Consider the following 23,449-nt stretch of genomic DNA (forward strand, 5'->3'; position numbering starts at 1 on the left):
GCCTACAGACATGAAATTTGGTACACAGATAGATCTCTTCAATACAAGAAAAAAAGTCTCTTGGAGGAAAATTCTACGATGTACAGGAAGTCCACCATTTTGGAAAAATGCCACCATTTGGCGTTTTGGACTAGCCGTACTTTAACAAACTTGTCCAAGAGGACTGGTCTGATCTGGCTGAAAATTTATGTTGAATCTTAAGGCATGAAGGACAAAAAGTTATCAAGTTTTGGTGTGGGTTACACAATCTACCCGTGGCGCCGCCACGAACTTGATCCTTCGCCTACACACAGGAAATGGATATAATTGTGGTTGTATCTCCCACATACTTCATCCAATGTGGATGAAAAAAATCAGGCATGATGAGCATGTGATTCTGAACCGATTGATATGCTAATATGATAATACAGTCATAGCGCCACCTACTGGCTGTATGCAATAGTTTTAGCCCTATTTTCCACATTCCACACATTGTATTTTAATGAAGTCCTCTTAGGGACATAATCTGATACATTTGAAATGTCTCATGGGTGAGAAGACAGCGATGAGTAAAAGTTATCAAAAGCTTTCGTCAAAGGTACACGGTGTGGCCGTGGTGCCGCCATGAAATTGACCATTCACCAACACAGAAAATGGATGTATTTGTGCCCGTATCTCCCTCATCCTTCATCCAATGTTGAACAAACTTTACAGTCAGAATGACCTTCAAATTCTCAACTGATTTATATGCTCATTTGATGACACACTTGTAGCTCCCCCTGCTGGGAGGGGCCCATGTCTTTTCTGTTGCTGTATACTGCTGTGCTTCTCTGGGGAGAAGAGCAGGAGAGAGGAGAGGACATAATCTGATACATTTGAAATGTTTTGTTTCTCCCACATACTTAATCTACTTAGGAACTTAACATTTTGAGGACATTCTAAAGTATTTTTTGGCCTATTTTGAAGCCTTACTATACTATGATGTTTTTTTGTTATATTTTGAGGCCGCTCTAAAGTATGACTTTTTTTGGCCAATTTTGAAGCCTGACTATACCATGATCTCTTTTATGACATTTTGAGGCCATTTTAAAGTATGACTTTTGTGGCCGATTTTGTTATGCTATGACATATTTTGGCATATTTTGAGTCTGTTTTAAAGTAAGACTGTTTTTGACCTTTTCTTATGACATTTTGAGGCTCTATTAAAGTATGACTTTTTTTTTTTTTTACAAATTCTGAAGCGTTACTATACTATGATGTTTTTTTTTTTTTTGACATTTTGAGGCCATACTAAAGTATGACTTTTGTTAGCCAATTTTGAAGCCATCTATACTATGACTTTTTATGACATTTTGTAGCTGTTCTAAAGTATGACTTTCTTTGGCCGACTTTGAAGCCATGATATACTGATGTTTTATTATTTTTTTGAGGTCTTACTAAAAAATGACGCTTTTTAGAATATTTTGAAGCCTTACAGCCTTATGACATTTTTTATGGAATTTTGAGGTCTTACTAAAATATGACTTTTTTGGCATATTTTGACGCCTTACTATACTATGACGTTTTTGACACATTTTGAGGTCAAAAAAAAATTTGACTTTTTTAGGCCGATTTTGACGCCTTACTATACTATGACGTTTTTTATGACATTTTGAGGCCAAAAAAATTTTTGACTTTTTTTGGGTGATTTTGACGCCTTACTATACTATGACTGTTTTTATGACATTTTGAGGTCAAAAAAAATTTTGACTTTTTTTGGCCGATTTTGACGTCTTACTATACTATGATGTTTTTGGCACATTTTGAGGTCAAGAAAAAATTTGACTTTTTTAGGCCGATTTTGACACCTTACTATACTATGACTGTTTTTATGACATTTTGAGGCCAAAAAAAATTGTGACTTTTTTTGGCCGATTTTGACGCCTTACTATACTATGACGTTTTTTATGACATTTTGAGACCAAAAAAAATGTTGACTTTTTTTGGCCGATTTTGACGCCTTACTATACTATGACGTTTTTTATGACATTTTGAGGTCAAAAAAAATTTTGACTTTTTTTGGCCGATTTTGACGCCTTACTATACGATGACGTTTTTTATGACATTTTGAGACCAAAAAAAATGTTGACTTTTTTTGGCCGATTTGACGCCTTACTATACTATGACTGTTTTTATGACATTTTGAGGTCAAAACAATTTTTGACTTTTTTTGGCCGATTTTGACGCCTTACTATACGATGACGTTTTTTATGACATTTTGAGGTCCAAAAAAATTTAGACTTTTTTTGCCCGAAAAAAACGCCATACTATACTATGACGTTTTTTATGACATTTTGAGGTCCAAAAAAATTTTGACTTTTTTTGGCCGATTTTGACGCCATACTATACTATGACGTTTTTTATGACATTTTGAGGTCCAAAAAAATTTAGACTTTTTTTGCCCGAAAAAAACGCCATACTATACTATGACGTTTTTTATGACATTTTGAGGTCCAAAAAAATTTTGACTTTTTTTGCCCGAAAGAAACGCCATACTATACTATGACGTTTTTTATGACATTTTGAGGCCAAAAAAAATTTAGACTTTTTTTGGCCGATTTTGACGCCTTACTATACTATGACGTTTTTTATGACATTTTGAGGTCCAAAAAAATTTTGACTTTTTTTAGCGTATTTTGACGCCTTACTATACAATGACGTTTTTTATGACATTTTGAGACCAAAAAAAATGTTGACTTTTTTTGGCCGATTTGACGCCTTACTATACTATGACTGTTTTTATGACATTTTGAGGTCAAAACAATTTTTGACTTTTTTTGGCCGATTTTGATGCCTTACTATACTATGACGTTTTTTATGGCATTTTGAGGTCAAAAAATTTTTTGACTTTTTTTGCCCGAAAAAAACGCCTTACTATACTATGACGTTTTTTATGACATTTTGAGGTCCAAAAAAATTTTTTTTTTTTTTTTTACAAATTCTGAAGCGTTACTATACTATGATGTTTTTTTTTTTGACATTTTGAGGCCATACTAAAGTATGACTTTTGTTAGCCAATTTTGAAGCCATCTATACTATGACTTTTTTATGACATTTTGTAGCTGTTCTAAAGTATGACTTTCTTTGGCCGACTTTGAAGCCATGATATACTGATGTTTTATTATTTTTTTGAGGTCTTACTAAAAAATGACGCTTTTTAGAATATTTTGAAGCCTTACAGCCTTATTACATTTTTTATGGAATTTTGAGGTCTTACTAAAATATGACTTTTTTGGCATATTTTGACGCCTTACTATACTATGACGTTTTTGACACATTTTGAGGTCAAAAAAAAATTTGACTTTTTTGGCATATTTTGACGCCTTACTATACTATGACGTTTTTGACACATTTTGAGGTAAAAAAAAATTTTGACTTTTTTAGGCCGATTTTGACGCCATACTATACTATGACGTTTTTTATGACATTTTGAGGCCAAAAAAATTTTTGACTTTTTTTGGGTGATTTTGACGCCTTACTATACTATGACTGTTTTTATGACATTTTGAGGTCAAAAAAAATTTTGACTTTTTTTGGCCGATTTTGACGCCTTACTATACTATGATGTTTTTTATGACATTTTGAGACCAAAAAAAAATTTGACTTTTTTAGGCCGATTTTGACACCTTACTATACGATGACGTTTTTTATGACATTTTGAGACCAAAAAAAATGTTGACTTTTTTTGGCCGATTTGACGCCTTACTATACTATGACTGTTTTTATGACATTTTGAGGTCAAAACAATTTTTTACTTTTTTTGGCCGATTTTGACGCCTTACTATACGATGACGTTTTTTATGACATTTTGAGGTCCAAAAAAATTTTGACTTTTTTTGCCCGAAAAAAACGCCATACTATACTATGACGTTTTTTATGACATTTTGAGGTCAAAAAAAATTTTGACTTTTTTTGGCCGATTTTGACGCCATACTATACTATGACGTTTTTTATGACATTTTGAGGTCCAAAAAAATTTTGACTTTTTTTGCCCGATTTTGACGCCATACTATACTATGACGTTTTTTATGACATTTTGAGGTCCAAAAAAATGTTGACTTTTTTTGCCCGAAAGAAACGCCATACTATACTATGACGTTTTTTATGGCATTTTGAGGTCCAAAAAAATTTTGACCTTTTTTGCCCGAAAAAAACGCCATACTATACTATGACGTTTTTTATGACATTTTGAGGTCCAAAAAAATTTTGACTTTTTTTGGCCGAAAAAAACGCCTTACTATACAATGACGTTTTTTATGGCATTTTGAGGTCAAAAAAATTTTTGACTTTTTTTGCCCGAAAAAAACGCCTTACTATACTATGACGTTTTTTATGACATTTTGAGGTCCAAAAAAATTTTTTTTTTTTTTTTTACAAATTCTGAAGCGTTACTATACTATGATGTTTTTTTTTTTTGACATTTTGAGGCCATACTAAAGTATGACTTTTGTTAGCCAATTTTGAAGCCATCTATACTATGACGTTTTTTATGACATTTTGTAGCTGTTCTAAAGTATGACTTTCTTTGGCCGACTTTGAAGCCATGATATACTGATGTTTTATTATTTTTTTGAGGTCTTACTAAAAAATGACGCTTTTTAGAATATTTTGAAGCCTTACAGCCTTATTACATTTTTTATGGAATTTTGAGGTCTTACTAAAATATGACTTTTTTGGCATATTTTGACGCCTTACTATACTATGACGTTTTTGACACATTTTGAGGTAAAAAAAAAATTTGACTTTTTTAGGCCGATTTTGACGCCTTACTATACTATGACGTTTTTTATGACATTTTGAGGCCAAAAAAATTTTTAACTTTTTTTGGGTGATTTTGACGCCTTACTATACTAGGACTGTTTTTATGACATTTTGAGGTCAAAAAAAATTTTGACTTTTTTTGGCCGATTTTGACGCCTTACTATACTATGATGTTTTTTATGACATTTTGAGACCAAAAAAAAATTTGACTTTTTTAGGCCGATTTTGACACCTTACTATACGATGACGTTTTTTATGACATTTTGAGACCAAAAAAAATGTTGACTTTTTTTGGCCGATTTGACGCCTTACTATACTATGACTGTTTTTATAACATTTTGAGGTCAAAACAATTTTTTACTTTTTTTGGCCGATTTTGACGCCTTACTATACGATGACGTTTTTTATGACATTTTGAGGTCCAAAAAAATTTTGACTTTTTTTGCCCGAAAAAAACGCCATACTATACTATGACGTTTTTTATGACATTTTGAGGTCAAAAAAAATTTTGACTTTTTTTGGCCGATTTTGACGCCATACTATACTATGACGTTTTTTATGACATTTTGAGGTCCAAAAAAATTTTGACTTTTTTTGCCCGATTTTGACGCCATACTATACTATGACGTTTTTTATGACATTTTGAGGTCCAAAAAAATGTTGACTTTTTTTGCCCGAAAGAAACGCCATACTATACTATGACGTTTTTTATGGCATTTTGAGGTCCAAAAAAATTTTGACTTTTTTTGCCCGAAAAAAACGCCATACTATACTATGACGTTTTTTATGACATTTTGAGGTCCAAAAAAATTTTGACTTTTTTTGGCCGAAAAAAACGCCTTACTATACAATGACGTTTTTTATGGCATTTTGAGGTCAAAAAAATTTTTGACTTTTTTTGCCCGAAAAAAACGCCTTACTATACTATGACGTTTTTTATGACATTTTGAGGTCCAAAAAAATTTTTTTTTTTTTTTTTACAAATTCTGAAGCGTTACTATACTATGATGTTTTTTTTTTTGACATTTTGAGGCCATACTAAAGTATGACTTTTGTTAGCCAATTTTGAAGCCATCTATACTATGACTTTTTTATGACATTTTGTAGCTGTTCTAAAGTATGACTTTCTTTGGCCGACTTTGAAGCCATGATATACTGATGTTTTATTATTTTTTTGAGGTCTTGCTAAAAAATGACGCTTTTTAGAATATTTTGAAGCCTTACAGCCTCATGACATTTTTTATGGAATTTTGAAGTCTTACTAAAATATGACTTTTTTGGCATATTTTGACACCTTACTATACTATGACGTTTTTGACACATTTTGAGGTCAAAAAAAAATTTGACTTTTTTAGGCCGATTTTGACGCCTTACTATACTATGACGTTTTTAATGACATTTTGAGGCCAAAAAAATTTTTGACTTTTTTTGGGTGATTTTGACGCCTTACTATACTATGACTGTTTTTATGACATTTTGAGGTCAAAAAAAATTTTGACTTTTTTTGGCCGATTTTGACGTCTTACTATACTATGATGTTTTTGGCACATTTTGAGGTCAAGAAAAAATTTGACTTTTTTAGGCCGATTTTGACACCTTACTATACTATGACTGTTTTTATGACATTTTGAGGCCCAAAAAAATGTTGACTTTTTTTGGCCGAAAAAAACGCCATACTATACTATGACGTTTTTTATGGCATTTTGAGGTCAAAAAAATTTTTGACTTTTTTTGCCCGAAAAAAACGCCTTACTATACTATGACGTTTTTTATGACATTTTGAGGTCCAAAAAAATTTTTTTTTTTTTTTTACAAATTCTGAACCGTTACTATACTATGATGTTTTTTTTTTTTGACATTTTGAGGCCATACTAAAGTATGACTTTTGTTAGCCAATTTTGAAGCCATCTATACTTTGACTTTTTTATGACATTTTGTAGCTGTTCTAAAGTATGACTTTCTTTGGCCGACTTTGAAGCCATGATATACTGATGTTTTATTATTTTTTTGAGGTCTTGCTAAAAAATGACGCTTTTTAGAATATTTTGAAGCCTTACAGCCTCATGACATTTTTTATGGAATTTTGAAGTCTTACTAAAATATGACTTTTTTGGCATATTTTGACACCTTACTATACTATGACGTTTTTGACACATTTTGAGGTCAAAAAAAAATTTGACTTTTTTAGGCCGATTTTGACGCCTTACTATACTATGACGTTTTTAATGACATTTTGAGGCCAAAAAAATTTTTGACTTTTTTTGGGTGATTTTGACGCCTTACTATACTATGACTGTTTTTATGACATTTTGAGGTCAAAAAAAATTTTGACTTTTTTTGGCCGATTTTGACGTCTTACTATACTATGATGTTTTTGGCACATTTTGAGGTCAAGAAAAAATTTGACTTTTTTAGGCCGATTTTGACACCTTACTATACTATGACTGTTTTTATGACATTTTGAGGCCCAAAAAAATGTTGACTTTTTTTGGCCGAAAAAAACGCCATACTATACTATGACGTTTTTTATGACATTTTGAGGTCCAAAAAAATGTTGACTTTTTTTGCCCGAAAGAAACGCCATACTATACTATGACGTTTTTTATGGCATTTTGAGGTCCAAAAAAATTTTGACTTTTTTTGCCCGAAAAAAACGCCATACTATACTATGACGTTTTTTATGACATTTTGAGGTCCAAAAAAATTTTTTTTTTTTTTTTTACCAATTCTGAAACGTTACTATACTATGATGTTTTTTTTTTTGACATTTTGAGGCCATACTAAAGTATGACTTTTGTTAGCCAATTTTGAAGCCATCTATACTATGACTTTTTTATGACATTTTGTAGCTGTTCTAAAGTATGACTTTCTTTGGCCGACTTTGAAGCCATGATATACTGATGTTTTATTATTTTTTTGAGGTCTTACTAAAAAATGACGCTTTTTAGAATATTTTGAAGCCTTACAGCCTTATGACATTTTTTATGGAATTTTGTGGTCTTACTAAAATATGACTTTTTTGGCATATTTTGACGCCTTACTATACTATGACGTTTTTGACACATTTTGAGGTCAAAAAAATTTTTGACTTTTTTAGGCCGATTTTGAAGCCTTACTATACTATGACGTTTTTTATGACATTTTGAGGCCAAAAAAATTTTTGACTTTTTTTGGGTGATTTTGACGCCTTACTATACTATGACTGTTTTTATGACATTTTGAGGTCAAAAAAAATTGTGACTTTTTTTGGCCGATTTTGACATCTTACAATACTATGATGTTTTTGGCACATTTTGAGGTCAAGAAAAAATTTGACTATTTTAGGCCGAAAAAAACGCCTTACTATACTATGACGTTTTTTATGGCATTTTGAGGTCAAAAAAATTTTTGACTTTTTTTGCCCGAAAAAAATGCCTTACTATACTATGACGTTTTTTATGACATTTTGAGGTCCAAAAAAATTTTGACTTTTTTTGGCCGATTTTGACGTCTTACAATACTATGATGTTTTTGGCACATTTTGAGGTCAAGAAAAAATTTGACTTTTTTAGGCCGATTTTGACACCTTACTATACTATGACTGTTTTTATGACATTTTGAGGTCAAAAAAAATTGTGACTTTTTTTGGCCGATTTTGACGCCTTACTATACTATGACGTTTTTTATGACATTTTGAGACCAAAAAAAATGTTGACTTTTTTTGGCCGATTTTGACGCCATACTATACTATGACGTTTTTTATGACATTTTGAGGTCCAAAAAAATGTTGACTTTTTTTGCCCGAAAGAAACGCCATACTATACTATGACGTTTTTTATGGCATTTTGAGGTCCAAAAAAATTTTGACTTTTTTTGCCCGAAAAAAACGCCATACTATACTATGACGTTTTTTATGACATTTTGAGGTCCAAAAAAATTTTGACTTTTTTTGGCCGAAAAAAACGCCTTACTATACAATGACGTTTTTTATGGCATTTTGAGGTCAAAAAAATTTTTGACTTTTTTTGCCCGAAAAAAACGCCTTACTATACTATGACGTTTTTTATGACATTTTGAGGTCCAAAAAAATTTTTTTTTTTTTTTTACAAATTCTGAACCGTTACTATACTATGATGTTTTTTTTTTTTGACATTTTGAGGCCATACTAAAGTATGACTTTTGTTAGCCAATTTTGAAGCCATCTATACTTTGACTTTTTTATGACATTTTGTAGCTGTTCTAAAGTATGACTTTCTTTGGCCGACTTTGAAGCCATGATATACTGATGTTTTATTATTTTTTTGAGGTCTTGCTAAAAAATGACGCTTTTTAGAATATTTTGAAGCCTTACAGCCTCATGACATTTTTTATGGAATTTTGAAGTCTTACTAAAATATGACTTTTTTGGCATATTTTGACACCTTACTATACTATGACGTTTTTGACACATTTTGAGGTCAAAAAAAAATTTGACTTTTTTAGGCCGATTTTGACGCCTTACTATACTATGACGTTTTTAATGACATTTTGAGGCCAAAAAAATTTTTGACTTTTTTTGGGTGATTTTGACGCCTTACTATACTATGACTGTTTTTATGACATTTTGAGGTCAAAAAAAATTTTGACTTTTTTTGGCCGATTTTGACGTCTTACTATACTATGATGTTTTTGGCACATTTTGAGGTCAAGAAAAAATTTGACTTTTTTAGGCCGATTTTGACACCTTACTATACTATGACTGTTTTTATGACATTTTGAGGCCCAAAAAAATGTTGACTTTTTTTGGCCGAAAAAAACGCCATACTATACTATGACGTTTTTTATGACATTTTGAGGTCCAAAAAAATGTTGACTTTTTTTGCCCGAAAGAAACGCCATACTATACTATGACGTTTTTTATGGCATTTTGAGGTCCAAAAAAATTTTGACTTTTTTTGCCCGAAAAAAACGCCATACTATACTATGACGTTTTTTATGACATTTTGAGGTCCAAAAAAATTTTTTTTTTTTTTTTTTACCAATTCTGAAACGTTACTATACTATGATGTTTTTTTTTTTGACATTTTGAGGCCATACTAAAGTATGACTTTTGTTAGCCAATTTTGAAGCCATCTATACTATGACTTTTTTATGACATTTTGTAGCTGTTCTAAAGTATGACTTTCTTTGGCCGACTTTGAAGCCATGATATACTGATGTTTTATTATTTTTTTGAGGTCTTACTAAAAAATGACGCTTTTTAGAATATTTTGAAGCCTTACAGCCTTATGACATTTTTTATGGAATTTTGTGGTCTTACTAAAATATGACTTTTTTGGCATATTTTGACGCCTTACTATACTATGACGTTTTTGACACATTTTGAGGTCAAAAAAATTTTTGACTTTTTTAGGCCGATTTTGAAGCCTTACTATACTATGACGTTTTTTATGACATTTTGAGGCCAAAAAAATTTTTGACTTTTTTTGGGTGATTTTGACGCCTTACTATACTATGACTGTTTTTATGACATTTTGAGGTCAAAAAAAATTGTGACTTTTTTTGGCCGATTTTGACATCTTACAATACTATGATGTTTTTGGCACATTTTGAGGTCAAGAAAAAATTTGACTATTTTAGGCCGAAAAAAACGCCTTACTATACTATGACGTTTTTTATGGCATTTTGAGGTCAAAAAAATTTTTGACTTTTTTTGCCCGAAAAAAATGCCTTACTATACTATGACGTTTTTTATGACATTTTGAGGTCCAAAAAAATTTTGACTTTTTTTGGCCGATTTTGACGTCTTACAATACTATGATGTTTTTGGCACATTTTGAGGTCAAGAAAAAATTTGACTTTTTTAGGCCGATTTTGACACCTTACTATACTATGACTGTTTTTATGACATTTTGAGGTCAAAAAAAATTGTGACTTTTTTTGGCCGATTTTGACGCCTTACTATACTATGACGTTTTTTATGACATTTTGAGACCAAAAAAAATGTTGACTTTTTTTGGCCGATTTTGACGCCATACTATACTATGACGTTTTTTATGACATTTTGAGGTCCAAAAAAATGTTGACTTTTTTTGCCCGAAAGAAACGCCATACTATACTATGACGTTTTTTATGGCATTTTGAGGTCCAAAAAAATTTTGACTTTTTTTGCCCGAAAAAAACGCCATACTATACTATGACGTTTTTTATGACATTTTGAGGTCCAAAAAAATTTTGACTTTTTTTGGCCGAAAAAAACGCCTTACTATACAATGACGTTTTTTATGGCATTTTGAGGTCAAAAAAATTTTTGACTTTTTTTGCCCGAAAAAAACGCCTTACTATACTATGACGTTTTTTATGACATTTTGAGGTCCAAAAAAATTTTTTTTTTTTTTTTACAAATTCTGAACCGTTACTATACTATGATGTTTTTTTTTTTTGACATTTTGAGGCCATACTAAAGTATGACTTTTGTTAGCCAATTTTGAAGCCATCTATACTTTGACTTTTTTATGACATTTTGTAGCTGTTCTAAAGTATGACTTTCTTTGGCCGACTTTGAAGCCATGATATACTGATGTTTTATTATTTTTTTGAGGTCTTGCTAAAAAATGACGCTTTTTAGAATATTTTGAAGCCTTACAGCCTCATGACATTTTTTATGGAATTTTGAAGTCTTACTAAAATATGACTTTTTTGGCATATTTTGACACCTTACTATACTATGACGTTTTTGACACATTTTGAGGTCAAAAAAAAATTTGACTTTTTTAGGCCGATTTTGACGCCTTACTATACTATGACGTTTTTAATGACATTTTGAGGCCAAAAAAATTTTTGACTTTTTTTGGGTGATTTTGACGCCTTACTATACTATGACTGTTTTTATGACATTTTGAGGTCAAAAAAAATTTTGACTTTTTTTGGCCGATTTTGACGTCTTACTATACTATGATGTTTTTGGCACATTTTGAGGTCAAGAAAAAATTTGACTTTTTTAGGCCGATTTTGACACCTTACTATACTATGACTGTTTTTATGACATTTTGAGGCCCAAAAAAATGTTGACTTTTTTTGGCCGAAAAAAACGCCATACTATACTATGACGTTTTTTATGACATTTTGAGGTCCAAAAAAATGTTGACTTTTTTTGCCCGAAAGAAACGCCATACTATACTATGACGTTTTTTATGGCATTTTGAGGTCCAAAAAAATTTTGACTTTTTTTGCCCGAAAAAAACGCCATACTATACTATGACGTTTTTTATGACATTTTGAGGTCCAAAAAAATTTTTTTTTTTTTTTTTTACCAATTCTGAAACGTTACTATACTATGATGTTTTTTTTTTTGACATTTTGAGGCCATACTAAAGTATGACTTTTGTTAGCCAATTTTGAAGCCATCTATACTATGACTTTTTTATGACATTTTGTAGCTGTTCTAAAGTATGACTTTCTTTGGCCGACTTTGAAGCCATGATATACTGATGTTTTATTATTTTTTTGAGGTCTTACTAAAAAATGACGCTTTTTAGAATATTTTGAAGCCTTACAGCCTTATGACATTTTTTATGGAATTTTGTGGTCTTACTAAAATATGACTTTTTTGGCATATTTTGACGCCTTACTATACTATGACGTTTTTGACACATTTTGAGGTCAAAAAAATTTTTGACTTTTTTAGGCCGATTTTGAAGCCTTACTATACTATGACGTTTTTTATGACATTTTGAGGCCAAAAAAATTTTTGACTTTTTTTGGGTGATTTTGACGCCTTACTATACTATGACTGTTTTTATGACATTTTGAGGTCAAAAAAAATTGTGACTTTTTTTGGCCGATTTTGACATCTTACAATACTATGATGTTTTTGGCACATTTTGAGGTCAAGAAAAAATTTGACTATTTTAGGCCGAAAAAAACGCCTTACTATACTATGACGTTTTTTATGGCATTTTGAGGTCAAAAAAATTTTTGACTTTTTTTGCCCGAAAAAAATGCCTTACTATACTATGACGTTTTTTATGACATTTTGAGGTCCAAAAAAATTTTGACTTTTTTTGGCCGATTTTGACGTCTTACAATACTATGATGTTTTTGGCACATTTTGAGGTCAAGAAAAAATTTGACTTTTTTAGGCCGATTTTGACACCTTACTATACTATGACTGTTTTTATGACATTTTGAGGTCAAAAAAAATTGTGACTTTTTTTGGCCGATTTTGACGCCTTACTATACTATGACGTTTTTTATGACATTTTGAGACCAAAAAAAATGTTGACTTTTTTTGGCCGATTTTGACGCCTTACTATACTATGACGTTTTTTATGACATTTTAAGGCCAAAAAAAATTTAGGCTTTTTTTGGCCGATTTTGACGCCTTACTATACTATGACGTTTTTTATGACATTGAGGTAAAAAAAAAATTGACTTTTTTTGGCCTATTTTGACGCCTTACTATATGATGACGCTTTTTATGACATTTTGAGACCAAAAAAAATGTTGACTTTTTTTGGCCGATTTGACGCCTTACTATACTATGATGTTTTTTATGACATTTTGAGGTCCAAAAAAATTTTGACTTTTTTTGGCCGAAAAAAACGCCTTACTATACTATGACGTTTTTTATGACATTGAGGTAAAAAAAAATTTGACTTTTTTTGGCCTATTTTGACGCCTTACTATATGATGACGCTTTTTATGACATTTTGAGACCAAAAAAAATGTTGACTTTTTTTGGCCGATTTGACGCCTTACTATACTATGATGTTTTTTATGACATTTTGAGGTCCAAAAAAATTTTGACTTTTTTTGGCCGAAAAAAAACGCCATACTATACTATGACGTTTTTTATGACATTTTGAGACCAAAAAAATTTTGACTTTCGGCCAAAAAAAGTCAAAATTTTTTTGGACCTCAAAATGTCATAAAAAACGTCATAGTATAGTATGGCGTCAAAATCGGCCAAAAAAAGTCAAAATTTTTTTGGACCTCAAAATGTCATAAAAAACGTCATAGTATAGTATGGCGTTTTTTTCGGGCAAAAAAAGTCAAAATTTTTTTGGACCTCAAAATGTCATAAAAAACGTCATAGTATAGTATGGCGTTTTTTTCGGCCAAAAAAAGTCAAAATTTTTTTGGACCTCAAAATGCCATAAAAAACGTCATAGTATAGTATGGCGTTTTTTTCGGCCAAAAAAAGTCAAAATTTTTTTGGACCTCAAAATGCCATAAAAAACGTCATAGTATAGTATGGCGTTTTTTTCGGCCAAAAAAAGTCAAAATTTTTTTGGACCTCAAAATGTCATAAAAAACGTCATAGTATAGTATGGCGTTTTTTTCGGCCAAAAAAAGTCAAAATTTTTTTGGACCTCAAAATGTCATAAAAAACGTCATAGTATAGTATGGCGTTTTTTTCGGCCAAAAAAAGTCAAAATTTTTTTGGACCTCAAAATGTCATAAAAAACGTCATAGTATACTATGGCGTCAAAATCGGCCAAAAAAAGTCAAAATTTTTTTGGACCTCAAAATGCCATAAAAAACGTCATAGTATAGTATGGCGTTTTTTTCGGCCAAAAAAAGTCAAAATTTTTTTGGACCTCAAAATGCCATAAAAAACGTCATAGTATAGTATGGCGTTTTTTTCGGCCAAAAAAAGTCAAAATTTTTTTGGACCTCAAAATGCCATAAAAAACGTCATAGTATAGTATGGCGTTTTTTTCGGCCAAAAAAAGTCAAAATTTTTTTGGACCTCAAAATGTCATAAAAAACGTCATAGTATAGTATGGCGTTTTTTTCGGCCAAAAAAAGTCAAAATTTTTTTGGACCTCAAAATGTCATAAAAAACGTCATAGTATAGTATGGCGTCAAAATCGGCCAAAAAAAGTCAAAATTTTTTTGGACCTCAAAATGTCATAAAAAACGTCATAGTATAGTATGGCGTTTTTTTCGGCCAAAAAAAGTCAAAATTTTTTTGGACCTCAAAATGCCATAAAAAACGTCATAGTATAGTATGGCGTTTTTTTCGGCCAAAAAAAGTCAAAATTTTTTTGGACCTCAAAATGTCATAAAAAACGTCATAGTATAGTATGGCGTCAAAATCGGCCAAAAAAAGTCAAAATTTTTTTGGACCTCAAAATGTCATAAAAAACGTCATAGTATACTATGGCGTTTTTTTCGGCCAAAAAAAGTCAAAATTTTTTTGGACCTCAAAATGCCATAAAAAACGTCATAGTATACTATGGCGTCAAAATCGGCCAAAAAAAGTCAAAATTTTTTTGGACCTCAAAATGCCATAAAAAACGTCATAGTATAGTATGGCGTCAAAATCGGCCAAAAAAAGTCAAAATTTTTTTGGACCTCAAAATGTCATAAAAAACGTCATAGTATAGTATGGCGTTTTTTTCGGCCAAAAAAAGTCAAAATTTTTTTGGACCTCAAAATGCCATAAAAAACGTCATAGTATAGTATGGCGTTTTTTTCGGCCAAAAAAAGTCAAAATTTTTTTGGACCTCAAAATGCCATAAAAAACGTCATAGTATAGTATGGCGTTTTTTTCGGCCAAAAAAAGTCAAAATTTTTTTGGACCTCAAAATGTCATAAAAAACGTCATAGTATAGTATGGCGTTTTTTTCGGCCAAAAAAAGTCAAAATTTTTTTGGACCTCAAAATGTCATAAAAAACGTCATAGTATAGTATGGCGTTTTTTTCGGCCAAAAAAAGTCAAAATTTTTTTGGACCTCAAAATGTCATAAAAAACGTCATAGTATAGTATGGCGTTTTTTTCGGCCAAAAAAAGTCAAAATTTTTTTGGACCTCAAAATGTCATAAAAAACGTCATAGTATAGTATGGCGTTTTTTTCGGCCAAAAAAAGTCAAAATTTTTTTGGACCTCAAAATGTCATAAAAAACGTCATAGTATAGTATGGCGTTTTTTTCGGCCAAAAAAAGTCAAAATTTTTTTGGACCTCAAAATGTCATAAAAAACGTCATAGTATAGTATGGCGTTTTTTTCGGCCAAAAAAAGTCAAAATTTTTTTGGACCTCAAAATGTCATAAAAAACGTCATAGTATAGTATGGCGTTTTTTTCGGCCAAAAAAAGTCAAAATTTTTTTGGACCTCAAAATGCCATAAAAAACGTCATAGTATAGTATGGCGTTTTTTTCGGCCAAAAAAAGTCAAAATTTTTTTGGACCTCAAAATGTCATAAAAAACGTCATAGTATAGTATGGCGTCAAAATCGGCCAAAAAAAGTCAAAATTTTTTTGGACCTCAAAATGTCATAAAAAACGTCATAGTATACTATGGCGTCAAAATCGGCCAAAAAAAGTCAAAATTTTTTTGGACCTCAAAATGCCATAAAAAACGTCATAGTATACTATGGCGTCAAAATCGGCCAAAAAAAGTCAAAATTTTTTTGGACCTCAAAATGCCATAAAAAACGTCATAGTATAGTATGGCGTCAAAATCGGCCAAAAAAAGTCAAAATTTTTTTGGACCTCAAAATGCCATAAAAAACGTCATAGTATAGTATGGCGTCAAAATCGGCCAAAAAAAGTCAAAATTTTTTTGGACCTCAAAATGCCATAAAAAACGTCATAGTATAGTATGGCGTTTTTTTCGGCCAAAAAAAGTCAAAATTTTTTTGGACCTCAAAATGTCATAAAAAACGTCATAGTATAGTATGGCGTCAAAATCGGCCAAAAAAAGTCAAAATTTTTTTGGACCTCAAAATGCCATAAAAAACGTCATAGTATAGTATGGCGTCAAAATCGGCCAAAAAAAGTCAAAATTTTTTTGGACCTCAAAATGCCATAAAAAACGTCATAGTATAGTAAGGCGTTTTTTTCGGCCAAAAAAAGTCAAAATTTTTTTGGACCTCAAAATGTCATAAAAAACGTCATAGTATAGTATGGCGTTTTTTTCGGCCAAAAAAAGTCAAAATTTTTTTGGACCTCAAAATGCCATAAAAAACGTCATAGTATACTATGGCGTCAAAATCGGCCAAAAAAAGTCAAAATTTTTTTGGACCTCAAAATGCCATAAAAAACGTCATAGTATAGTATGGCGTCAAAATCGGCCAAAAAAAGTCAAAATTTTTTTGGACCTCAAAATGCCATAAAAAACGTCATAGTATAGTATGGCGTCAAAATCGGCCAAAAAAAGTCAAAATTTTTTTGGACCTCAAAATGTCATAAAAAACGTCATAGTATACTATGGCGTCAAAATCGGCCAAAAAAAGTCAAAATTTTTTTGGACCTCAAAATGCCATAAAAAACGTCATAGTATAGTATGGCGTTTTTTTCGGCCAAAAAAAGTCAAAATTTTTTTGGACCTCAAAATGTCATAAAAAACGTCATAGTATAGTATGGCGTCAAAATCGGCCAAAAAAAGTCAAAATTTTTTTGGACCTCAAAATGCCATAAAAAACGTCATAGTATAGTATGGCGTCAAAATCGGCCAAAAAAAGTCAAAATTTTTTTGGACCTCAAAATGCCATAAAAAACGTCATAGTATAGTATGGCGTTTTTTTCGGCTAAAAAAAGTCAAAATTTTTTTGGACCTCAAAATGCCATAAAAAACGTCATAGTATAGTATGGCGTTTTTTTCGGCCAAAAAAAGTCAAAATTTTTTTGGACCTCAAAATGCCATAAAAAACGTCATAGTATAGTATGGCGTTTTTTTCGGCCAAAAAAAGTCAAAATTTTTTTGGACCTCAAAATGTCATAAAAAACGTCATAGTATAGTATGGCGTTTTTTTCGGCCAAAAAAAGTCAAAATTTTTTTGGACCTCAAAATGTCATAAAAAACGTCATAGTATAGTATGGCGTTTTTTTCGGCCAAAAAAAGTCAAAATTTTTTTGGACCTCAAAATGTCATAAAAAACGTCATAGTATAGTATGGCGTTTTTTTCGGGCAAAAAAAGTCAAAATTTTTTTGGACCTCAAAATGTCATAAAAAACGTCATAGTATAGTATGGCGTTTTTTTCGGGCAAAAAAAGTCAAAATTTTTTTGGACCTCAAAATGTCATAAAAAACGTCATAGTATAGTATGGCGTTTTTTTCGGCCAAAAAAAGTCAAAATTTTTTTGGACCTCAAAATGTCATAAAAAACGTCATAGTATAGTATGGCGTTTTTTTCGGCCAAAAAAAGTCAAAATTTTTTTGGACCTCAAAATGCCATAAAAAACGTCATAGTATAGTATGGCGTTTTTTTCGGCCAAAAAAAGTCAAAATTTTTTTGGACCTCAAAATGCCATAAAAAACGTCATAGTATAGTATGGCGTTTTTTTCGGCCAAAAAAAGTCAAAATTTTTTTGGACCTCAAAATGTCATAAAAAACGTCATAGTATAGTATGGCGTTTTTTTTCGGCCAAAAAAAGTCAAAATTTTTTTGGACCTCAAAATGTCATAAAAAACGTCATAGTATAGTATGGCGTTTTTTTCGGCCAAAAAAAGTCAAAATTTTTTTGGACCTCAAAATGCCATAAAAAACGTCATAGTATAGTATGGCGTCAAAATCGGCCAAAAAAAGTCAAAATTTTTTTGGACCTCAAAATGTCATAAAAAACGTCATAGTATAGTATGGCGTTTTTTTCGGCCAAAAAAAGTCAAAATTTTTTTGGACCTCAAAATGTCATAAAAAACGTCATAGTATAGTATGGCGTCAAAATCGGCCAAAAAAAGTCAAAATTTTTTTGGACCTCAAAATGCCATAAAAAACGTCATAGTATAGTATGGCGTTTTTTTCGGCCAAAAAAAGTCAAAATTTTTTTGGACCTCAAAATGCCATAAAAAACGTCATAATATAGTATGGCGTTTTTTTCGGCCAAAAAAAGTCAAAATTTTTTTGGACCTCAAAATGCCATAAAAAACGTCATAGTATAGTATGGCGTTTTTTTCGGCCAAAAAAAGTCAAAATTTTTTTGGACCTCAAAATGTCATAAAAAACGTCATAGTATAGTATGGCGTTTTTTTCGGCCAAAAAAAGTCAAAATTTTTTTGGACCTCAAAATGTCATAAAAAACGTCATAGTATAGTATGGCGTTTTTTTCGGCCAAAAAAAGTCAAAATTTTTTTGGACCTCAAAATGTCATAAAAAACGTCATAGTATAGTATGGCGTTTTTTTCGGGCAAAAAAAGTCAAAATTTTTTTGGACCTCAAAATGTCATAAAAAACGTCATAGTATAGTATGGCGTTTTTTTCGGCCAAAAAAAGTCAAAATTTTTTTGGACCTCAAAATGTCATAAAAAACGTCATAGTATAGTATGGCGTTTTTTTCGGGCAAAAAAAGTCAAAATTTTTTTGGACCTCAAAATGTCATAAAAAACGTCATAGTATAGTATGGCGTTTTTTTCGGCCAAAAAAAGTCAAAATTTTTTTGGACCTCAAAATGTCATAAAAAACGTCATAGTATAGTATGGCGTTTTTTTCGGCCAAAAAAAGTCAAAATTTTTTTGGACCTCAAAATGCCATAAAAAACGTCATAGTATAGTATGGCGTTTTTTTCGGCCAAAAAAAGTCAAAATTTTTTTGGACCTCAAAATGTCATAAAAAACGTCATAGTATACTATGGCGTCAAAATCGGCCAAAAAAAGTCAAAATTTTTTTGGACCTCAAAATGCCATAAAAAACGTCATAGTATACTATGGCGTCAAAATCGGCCAAAAAAAGTCAAAATTTTTTTGGACCTCAAAATGCCATAAAAAACGTCATAGTATAGTATGGCGTCAAAATCGGCCAAAAAAAGTCAAAATTTTTTTGGACCTCAAAATGCCATAAAAAACGTCATAGTATAGTATGGCGTCAAAATCGGCCAAAAAAAGTCAAAATTTTTTTGGACCTCAAAATGTCATAAAAAACGTCATAGTATACTATGGCGTCAAAATCGGCCAAAAAAAGTCAAAATTTTTTTGGACCTCAAAATGCCATAAAAAACGTCATAGTATAGTATGGCGTCAAAATCGGCCAAAAAAAGTCAAAATTTTTTTGGACCTCAAAATGTCATAAAAAACGTCATAGTATACTATGGCGTTTTTTTTCGGCCAAAAAAAGTCAAAATTTTTTTGGACCTCAAAATGTCATAAAAAACGTCATAGTATAGTATGGCGTTTTTTTCGGCCAAAAAAAGTCAAAATTTTTTTGGACCTCAAAATGCCATAAAAAACGTCATAGTATAGTATGGCGTCAAAATCGGCCAAAAAAAGTCAAAATTTTTTTGGACCTCAAAATGCCATAAAAAACGTCATAGTATAGTATGGCGTCAAAATCGGCCAAAAAAAGTCAAAATTTTTTTGGACCTCAAAATGTCATAAAAAACGTCATAGTATAGTATGGCGTTTTTTTCGGCCAAAAAAAGTCAAAATTTTTTTGGACCTCAAAATGTCATAAAAAACGTCATAGTATACTATGGCGTCAAAATCGGCCAAAAAAAGTCAAAATTTTTTTGGACCTCAAAATGCCATAAAAAACGTCATAGTATAGTAAGGCGTTTTTTTCGGCCAAAAAAAGTCAAAATTTTTTTGGACCTCAAAATGTCATAAAAAACGTCATAGTATAGTATGGCGTTTTTTTCGGCCAAAAAAAGTCAAAATTTTTTTGGACCTCAAAATGCCATAAAAAACGTCATAGTATACTATGGCGTCAAAATCGGCCAAAAAAAGTCAAAATTTTTTTGGACCTCAAAATGCCATAAAAAACGTCATAGTATAGTATGGCGTCAAAATCGGCCAAAAAAAGTCAAAATTTTTTTGGACCTCAAAATGCCATAAAAAACGTCATAGTATAGTATGGCGTCAAAATCGGCCAAAAAAAGTCAAAATTTTTTTGGACCTCAAAATGTCATAAAAAACGTCATAGTATACTATGGCGTCAAAATCGGCCAAAAAAAGTCAAAATTTTTTTGGACCTCAAAATGCCATAAAAAACGTCATAGTATAGTATGGCGTCAAAATCGGCCAAAAAAAGTCAAAATTTTTTTGGACCTCAAAATGTCATAAAAAACGTCATAGTATACTATGGCGTTTTTTTCGGCCAAAAAAAGTCAAAATTTTTTGGACCTCAAAATGTCATAAAAAACGTCATAGTATAGTATGGCGTTTTTTTCGGCCAAAAAAAGTCAAAATTTTTTTGGACCTCAAAATGCCATAAAAAACGTCATAGTATAGTATGGCGTCAAAATCGGCCAAAAAAAGTCAAAATTTTTTTGGACCTCAAAATTTCATAAAAAACGTCATAGTATAGTATGGCGTCAAAATCGGCCAAAAAAAGTCAAAATTTTTTTGGACCTCAAAATGTCATAAAAAACGTCATAGTATAGTATGGCGTTTTTTTCGGCCAAAAAAAGTCAAAATTTTTTTGGACCTCAAAATGTCATAAAAAACGTCATAGTATAGTATGGCGTCAAAATCGGCCAAAAAAAGTCAAAATTTTTTTGGACCTCAAAATGCCATAAAAAACGTCATAGTATAGTAAGGCGTTTTTTTCGGCCAAAAAAAGTCAAAATTTTTTTGGACCTCAAAATGTCATAAAAAACGTCATAGTATAGTATGGCGTTTTTTTCGGCCAAAAAAAGTCAAAATTTTTTTGGACCTCAAAATGCCATAAAAAACGTCATAGTATAGTATGGCGTTTTTTTCGGCCAAAAAAAGTCAAAATTTTTTTGGACCTCAAAATGTCATAAAAAACGTCATAGTATAGTATGGCGTTTTTTTCGGCCAAAAAAAGTCAAAATTTTTTTGGACCTCAAAATGCCATAAAAAACGTCATAGTATAGTATGGCGTCAAAATCGGCCAAAAAAAGTCAAAATTTTTTTGGACCTCAAAATGCCATAAAAAACGTCATAGTATAGTATGGCGTTTTTTTCGGCCAAAAAAAGTCAAAATTTTTTTGGACCTCAAAATGCCATAAAAAACGTCATAGTATAGTATGGCGTTTTTTTCGGCCAAAAAAAGTCAAAATTTTTTTGGACCTCAAAATGCCATAAAAAACGTCATAGTATAGTATGGCGTTTTTTTCGGCCAAAAAAAGTCAAAATTTTTTTGGACCTCAAAATGTCATAAAAAACGTCATAGTATAGTATGGCGTTTTTTTCGGCCAAAAAAAGTCAAAATTTTTTTGGACCTCAAAATGTCATAAAAAACGTCATAGTATAGTATGGCGTTTTTTTTCGGCCAAAAAAAGTCAAAATTTTTTTGGACCTCAAAATGTCATAAAAAACGTCATAGTATAGTATGGCGTCAAAATCGGCCAAAAAAAGTCAAAATTTTTTTGGACCTCAAAATGTCATAAAAAACGTCATAGTATAGTATGGCGTTTTTTTCGGCCAAAAAAAGTCAAAATTTTTTTGGACCTCAAAATGTCATAAAAAACGTCATAGTATAGTATGGCGTTTTTTTCGGCCAAAAAAAGTCAAAATTTTTTTGGACCTCAAAATGTCATAAAAAACGTCATAGTATAGTATGGCGTCAAAATCGGCCAAAAAAAGTCAAAATTTTTTTGGACCTCAAAATGTCATAAAAAACGTCATAGTATAGTATGGCGTTTTTTTCGGCCAAAAAAAGACAAAATTTTTTTGGACCTCAAAATGTCATAAAAAACGTCATAGTATAGTATGGCGTCAAAATCGGCCAAAAAAAGTCAAAATTTTTTTGGACCTCAAAATGTCATAAAAAACGTCATAGTATAGTATGGCGTCAAAATCGGCCAAAAAAAGTCAAAATTTTTTTGGACCTCAAAATGTCATAAAAAACGTCATAGTATAGTATGGCGTTTTTTTCGGCCAAAAAAAGTCAAAATTTTTTTGGACCTCAAAATGTCATAAAAAACGTCATAGTATAGTATGGCGTTTTTTTCGGCCAAAAAAAGTCAAAATTTTTTTGGACCTCAAAATGTCATAAAAAACGTCATAGTATAGTATGGCGTCAAAATCGGCCAAAAAAAGTCAAAATTTTTTTGGACCTCAAAATGTCATAAAAAACGTCATAGTATAGTATGGCGTCAAAATCGGCCAAAAAAAGTCAAAATTTTTTTGGACCTCAAAATGTCATAAAAAACGTCATAGTATAGTATGGCGTTTTTTTCGGCCAAAAAAAGACAAAATTTTTTTGGACCTCAAAATGTCATAAAAAACGTCATAGTATAGTATGGCGTCAAAATCGGCCAAAAAAAGTCAAAATTTTTTTGGACCTCAAAATGTCATAAAAAACGTCATAGTATAGTATGGCGTCAAAATCGGCCAAAAAAAGTCAAAATTTTTTTGGACCTCAAAATGTCATAAAAAACGTCATAGTATAGTATGGCGTCAAAATCGGCCAAAAAAAGTCAAAATTTTTTTGGACCTCAAAATGTCATAAAAAACGTCATAGTATAGTATGGCGTCAAAATCGGCCAAAAAAAGTCAAAATTTTTTTGGACCTCAAAATGTCATAAAAAACGTCATAGTATAGTATGGCGTTTTTTTCGGCCAAAAAAAGTCAAAATTTTTTTGGACCTCAAAATGTCATAAAAAACGTCATAGTATAGTATGGCGTTTTTTTCGGCCAAAAAAAGTCAAAATTTTTTTGGACCTCAAAATGTCATAAAAAACGTCATAGTATAGTATGGCGTTTTTTTCGGCCAAAAAAAGTCAAAATTTTTTTGGACCTCAAAATGTCATAAAAAACGTCATAGTATAGTATGGCGTCAAAATCGGCCAAAAAAAGTCAAA

Source organism: Toxotes jaculatrix, chromosome 17 (genome assembly GCF_017976425.1).
Source record: "Toxotes jaculatrix isolate fToxJac2 chromosome 17, fToxJac2.pri, whole genome shotgun sequence".
Taxonomy (NCBI): domain Eukaryota; kingdom Metazoa; phylum Chordata; class Actinopteri; family Toxotidae; genus Toxotes; species Toxotes jaculatrix.